Below are 7,303 nucleotides of genomic sequence, written 5' to 3'. Positions count from 1 at the left end.
TGTGCAGAAGCGGGCCTTGAAAGCTCCGCAGGCCGTGAATCTCCGGAATCACGGGCTCGGCATTCTCTCCCGTCGCGACGACGAGCCACCGCGACACGTAGAGCACGTCGCGCGTCTGGACCCTCCAGAGGCCGGTGAGGGCGTCGAAGCGGGCGTCGAGCACGGGCTGCTTGAATCGGGGCTGGATCGAGAAATGGCGGGCGTAGTGCTCCAGGTAGGAGAGGAATTGGTGCTTGGAGGGATATTTGGGGAAAAAATTAGGGAAGTTGAGGAGGGGGAGCTCGCAGAATTGGCGGGGGAGGTGGAGCTTGAGGCGATCGTAGGTGCGGCGCTGCCACAGGGAGGCCAGGCAGTCGGCGCGCTCGAGGAGGAGGGCGGCGACGCCGCTGGAGTGGAGGCAGGCGGCCGCGGCCAGGCCGGAGGGGCCGGCGCCCACGATGATGGCGCCGGGATGGAAAACGCAATTCACTTGCTGTTTGGAACAAGGCATTTAGGAAATTAAGCGGGGAGGGAGAGTTTTATTGTGAAAAGGAGTTTGAATTTCAGTTGCTCAAGGTTTTTTCTGCTCAGGCTTTGCAGGACTGAGGAGAAGGAGGTGTAAATTGGAGATGGGAAGTGAGACAGAAATAGTGAGGGAGTGCTTTCTCTCTCTGCAATTTATAGGCGCATGGATTGGGGTGACGGACCGAATTACCTCATTTCTTTTATCACTTTACAATTTTATTTTATTCAGTTTTCCATCTTTTAAATTAATGGAGTATACATTTTACTAAACTATTACTCACACCGTTCCATAGTAATAGACACGTTTCTTTTCAATACGAAAATTATGAAAAATTGTGTTACGAGTGTTAAGTAGAGGGTGAATAAAGTGGAAAATAAAAAAGGTAGAAAGACGAAGAGAGAAAAAAGTAAGAGAGAGTAAAGTAAGTGTGGAAAAATGTGCTGACTTACTAAAAAGGAAAATGACTCTATTACTATGAAACGTACTCCCTCTGTTTCCTCATAGTTGAGGCGAAATTTTTCGGCATGGAGTTTAAGAAAGGAATGTTGAGTATGTTAAATAAATAGATAAAAAAGTAAGAAAGAGAAAAAAGTAGAGAGAATAAAGTAAGAGAGAGTAAAGTAAGAAAGAGAAAAAAAATTACTACTATATATGAAAATGACTCAACTATAAGGGAACTTTTCGAAATGGAAAAATGACTCAACTATGAGGGAACGGAGGGAGTATCAAAATGACAAAATGACTCTATTATTATGTAACAGAGATTAGTACTCCCTCCGTCCCATTTTAGGAGTCCCGGTTGAGTTCGGCACGGGTATTAAGAAATATAAAGAAAAGTTGGTGAAAAGTGATAGTGGAATGTGAGTCCTACTTTTATATATTAGTTTTATAATAAAATGTGAGTGAAAAAAGGTGAGTGGAATGTGGGGCCTATTACCAATTATGGAATATTCCAATCGGAATTCCTAAAATGAGACACCTAAAAGTAGTAAACCGGGACTCCTAAAGTGGGACGGAGGGAGTATATTTTATTATAAAAGTTATAATATAAAAATAAAATTTATAATCAAATAACTTTTCTATTAATCATTTTACTATATTTTTAGAAATCAGCATGAATTTTTACATGCAAATAAAATTAATACGATTGTGCAATCATTTTATATTTCTTAAAGTCTGTGTTGATTTTTTTTTGTTCATGCAAATGAGATTATTATGTGTATGTGAAGATGGGATTCATAAAATAGATGGAGTCGGTAGATTCATATCATATTACTACTATATGTTTCCTTAAAAGTTTTCATCATGATCAGTTCAATATGAATATATTATTATAATATAATAAGTTTCATGTCATGCGCAAGTGGTGATCATACTAGTAGTAAAATGAAATTGTAATGGATAAGGGCGGAATTGTTTTGAAAATAAGCAATTATGCTATTTTTGGATACTCTATACAGTTTTTTTAATGTTCAACTCGTGTTCTACATTCGATTTTCTTTTCTATAGTTCTATATGTCCATTTTGTTTCTTCCAAAAATAATATTTTGTTTACTTAATTGAACAAGAAGAAGTAAAAAATTAGACAATGAAATCGAAAACTCAAGTATCATGGTATTAGTAGCTGGTTCAGATATTGTAACAGATGTTTGATATTGTCCACTTTGGGTCACTCTCGATGTGGGATGAGTTTGCAATCAACAGTAGCTGATGTGTAACGTCAGCATTATCCGATGCCAATGTTATTGTTTTTTATATATGATGTTATATTTTTTCTTCTTTTTTATAATGTTGAATTTTAAGAATATTATAATTCCACCTAGAAATCGGGCATATTGGACATACACACAATTTAATTCTTCTTATTCATTATACTATGAGTACAATTGGTAGTAGTATATATGTATATGTGATATTGTGCATCAAGATCAGCAGAGGATCCAACTATTATCCACTTCAGTCTTCAGACCCATCTCCGACAATTCGAAAACATGTAGCAGTAACACATATAGTCAAAGCTAAATCATTCTATTGTAATTTTACAAATTAAAGGCGATGCCTTTTGATACACAATAGAGACGCATATTCGTAAGGTCGTGCTACTAACATATACCATTTCAAGAATATGTATAGTTGTGTTCAGTTTGTTGGAAAAAATAATGCTCCCTTCGTTCACCATTTAAAGAGTCCTTTTGACTCAAAACGTGTTTTAAGAAATTGTTTAATTTTGTGAATAAAAGTAAAGGGAGAAAGTGGGTGGAATGTAGTAGGACTCATTTAATATACTCCCCCTGTCTATAAAAAATAGAGCAATTTTTGTATGACACGAGTTTTAATATAGGATTGATAAAGTAAGATAGAAGGGAAAAAAGTAAGAGAAAAGGAGAAAAAGTAAGAAAGAAGTAGTGTTAGTGGAATAATGTGTAGAGTTATTATTTGTTGAAAACTTTCCATAAATGAATGTGCTCTATTTTATGTGGACGGCCAAAAATAATAATTGTGCTCTATTTTTTGTGGACGGAGGAAGTATTAGATATATATATTGGATTGTGAGTTTAAAAAGTTACTCCCTCCGTCCCGCTTAAGATGACACGTTTTCCTTATTAGTTTGTCCCAACTAAGATGACACATTTCCTTTTTCGGTAACTTTTTCTCTCCAATTAATACACCCAACTACTTTTTCTTACTCCTATTAAAATATTCATCTTTCTTGATCTCTCTACTTTAATACCTACACTCACCTTCTCTTTCTCCAATTAAACACTTTAACCAATAACTCCTAAAATCCCGTGTCGGCTAAGCAATGTGTCATCTTAGTCGGGACGGAGGGAGTAGTATAATATGGGTTCCGCATATTAAAAATGGAATAAAGTAAATAGATTTATAAATCGTGGACAACTCAAAATAATAATAGTTGTTTAATGGTGGACCGAGGAAGAGGAATAGTAAGATACAATCAGACAAGGCAAAATTAGGCTTGTATCGAATTAACTTAGTAATGTGGTGCAGGTTAATGGATAATACTAATTAGATACTTACAATATAATCTTGACATTAAAGAGAGTGAAACTACAATATTTAATTCTTCATATTGCACATTTATTTCAGCATCATGAACTCTTTTAGTTTCTTAATTATAATTCTTATAAGCGACTCATTTTGAATAATTAATTAAGTTATTTGTTTTATTGTCCATACGTAGCTTGGATACAACTCCTTTATTTTCTTTCTTCGAATGCATTCGTCCTTGAATTAAAAAGATACGATTATAATGTATGCGTGTGTTGGCTAAGCGGTAAGCGGCTAAAGGTCGCGGGTTTGAAGCCGCTGTGGCATAGCTTTTAAAATTTATGTTCATTTTGCCAATACAAAAATATACGACCACAATTAGATGACAGTCTCCCTAGATAATTATTGTGGAGAAACCTAAAGTCATCGACAATATAATCAACCAAGGAGTATATTCAGTATTAAATATGTATTGTGTTCGGTTTATATGATTCAATCTCACAATTCAATTCTAGAAAGATAATTATGTGATAATTAGTCATGCATATATAGTCACCCATTCCAACTAAAATGATTGTACAAATCAATATTAGACTACATCTTATAATTATTTTATCTAACATATCGAACAATCACTTTGCATCGTGATAAGGCTAATATCATGCATCGGTTATATGTGAAAAGCACTATATTTTGCTGGGTCTAACACAGTTTCTAAGCCAGGTGTGTGACAGAATCGCTAGATCCAAGAGATGCTTTGGAGGGAACGGACTAGCGAAAGAATGAAGGAGAAGTGAGCAGAATTTAAAGAAAAGAAGGCTAGAAGAAGGGAGTCAATAGCTGAGGGCAACAAAGTCTATCTATACCTCGCTGGGCCCCACTTCAACGCCTATAAATAGAGGAGCATGCAACACACAAGATATACAACTTTTTCACTCTTAGCTCTCACACACACACACACACTTGGGAAATGGGAGTTCTGGGGTAGTTGGGGTTTCAAGGGGTCAAATCTTCAGAGTAATTCCGTCGTAACACCGTCCGCGTGAGGGCGAAGATACAATCTATTTACTTTCGGTTCTTTTGCACTCTATTTCGTTCGAACTTCATTTTTGGAAGTCGATTTGGTTGTTGATGTTACTGATTATCTATGCATTTCTTAGTTTTCGTTATATTTGTGTTATTTCGTGTTGATCTACGTTGATCCTGCTGTTAAGAGGTTTTTATTTCGGCGAGTTGCATGTTGATCTCTGTTTCTGTCACTTTGGTGCTCGATCTGGGGAATTTGGCTGTAGATCTGCGGTGTTGTTGTTGATCGGAGGTTGTTGGTTCAATCTGAAGTTATGGAATGTTTCTTTTTGGTTGGAGTTTGTGTCGGATGCTTGGATCCGGAGTGGATTTAGCATCCGAGGTTGGATTTGAACAGGGGAAGTCGAGTTATGCATGGATTTTGAGTTTTCTGTTTACTTTCTGTTTTACTTCGTCTAGCATCCGTAGATCTGTTTAGTTCTTAATTGTTCTTCATTTAATCGTTAAAATCCAGTCTGCTCTGTTTCCGATTATGCTCATACCTGTTTCTTCCGAGTTTTTATGCAAATTGGTTGAAGAAGATGATGTCGCTGTTAGTTAGTACCTTAGTTAGTTGTTTTTCCAGCTTTTCGTCCGTATTCTGCCTTTTCAGTTATGGTCCCCACCGTCGGTTTATTTCCCAGATCTAGGTAATTTAGAATAGTCTCTCAGATCTAGTGATTGTTTCGGTTCTAGTTTACGTGCATGCTTTTGATGTTTCGCCTAGATCTAGCTGTTAGCGTAGCAGTTTAAAATTCCAAGTTTAGTTTGATTTCCTCAACCCAAAAAAATGCGTGGCAGCAGCCAACCTGACTCGATTTATTTTAAACACGAGAATTACCCGCAAGTGTACGGGGGCTATCGTAGTATAGGCAAGTCAAGAGTATCGTATCCACGAAGACAAATTGTGTAACTCAAGTACCACGAACCGATTTTTGACTACTATCTAGAAAATCCGGAAAGGTTGATTTTGATTTTGAAAAACAATTAAACATAAACAAGGCAAAAGCACGCAACAAAAGACGAGTTTCAAGTAAGAGAACGAGGTAGAGTCTTGGATCCAACTACAACGAACACGATGTGAACAACTCAACAACTTCGATTACCCATTTGAAGTCTCTAGGATTACTAGGAAAGCCGCTAGTCTAGACTAAGCCCTCTCTCGAGTGCACTTAACCAGTTGATTAATCATTAATATTGAAGTCTCCTTCTAATACTTAACAATTAACTCCTTAAAACAAAAGGCTCAAGCCCTCACTCTAGAATTCCTTCTCTCGAATGCAAATTATCTAGGTGTTGTTCATTCTTTTATCAATCCTAATTAGGTATCTCTCGATTACTCAAAACTAGGTCAACAAACCCAATTGGTAGCTAAGCAATTGAATTGAAAAGGCACAAGAACGAAACAAAGAAATCACAAAAGCAAAGGTAATCAAAAGTCCTTGAATTAATCACAAGCATTCATTGTAGTCTTTACCAAAACTCTACAAATGATTTAGCTACTCATATCCAAAGCAAATTCACAAGAGAAATCCATAGAAAGAGATTTGAACATGGTAAACTAATAAAGATACTCCCAAGGGTGAATTGAATGGGCAAATCGTCTTCGTCTTCAAACTTGTTGATGAATCGGACTCTTTGTCACTTCAATCTGCTCTCAAAAGGTGGAAACTGCTTCTGGGGCGTGTGGAAAGTGTGCTGGAGTCGAACCCTAGGTCCTATTTATACCCGGGGCGAAAATAGAAGAAATTCAGCAGTTACGAGCAATTCGCCCGGCCGGGCGATTTTTGAGTAACAAAACGCCCGACCGGGCGTTCTTCTTAACACGCGGCTTGGGCAAAACGCCCGGTCACAGAGGAGACGCCCGATTTGGGAGTCCAAACGCCTGGGCTGGTGTATAAAAACGCCCGACCAGTTGTAGTAAAACGCCCGGCCTCCTGCTTTGGTACCAGTTTCGTCCGTTTCCACCTGTTGTGACTACAAAAACTCGACAAACTCATCAAAACACTAAAATAAGGGATCATAGATGAAAACTCAGGTAGAGTGCTACAAAATACTCAATTATGCACTTTCAAATATCCTACACACTTGCTAAACTACGAGTTTATCACCAACCCAAAAATAATTCTCAACTCCTTGAGCATGATTATTACGCATCCATCTCTGTGGGATCGATCTCTACTTCCCTGTGTTAGGTTTTAGTATAAGTGGTTGAGGGTTTTTGAAGAAGTGCTCTGTGTGTCCGACGACCAGGATTTCCCAACGACCAGTGAGTTCCTAGACCGTGTGATCTAGCGGATTTTGCTGGACCTAAGAAACCTGTTATTTCTTCTTGTGTACACAGTGACCCACAATACGTATCTTCACATCGCTAATTTCTAAAACAAGTGAAAAAACTCTACCGAGGAAATTCAACTATTTTCGTTTCTATCAAGATTTCTCAAATACATATTAGAAAGAACTCTTAATGAACCTCGCATATTTAACATTAATTAAACCTTAATAAATAGTAAAATAAGAATACGTTATATTGCTAACTCACCCCTAAATTGCTAACTATAATTAAATAATAGGTAGATTTTTAAATTAAAGGTGAAGATCATTCAACCCTTAAGTATTAATATCATGCACAAAAAATATTAATAGGGGTATTAATGTCAATTAACTACAAAATTAGTTATAAGTAACTTTTAAAAGAAATCTCAAAACTTTAAATTCATATAA

This window comes from Salvia hispanica, chromosome 3, assembly GCF_023119035.1.
Source record: "Salvia hispanica cultivar TCC Black 2014 chromosome 3, UniMelb_Shisp_WGS_1.0, whole genome shotgun sequence".
Classification (NCBI taxonomy): domain Eukaryota; kingdom Viridiplantae; phylum Streptophyta; class Magnoliopsida; order Lamiales; family Lamiaceae; genus Salvia; species Salvia hispanica.
This window is presented reverse-complemented; position numbering follows the sequence as displayed.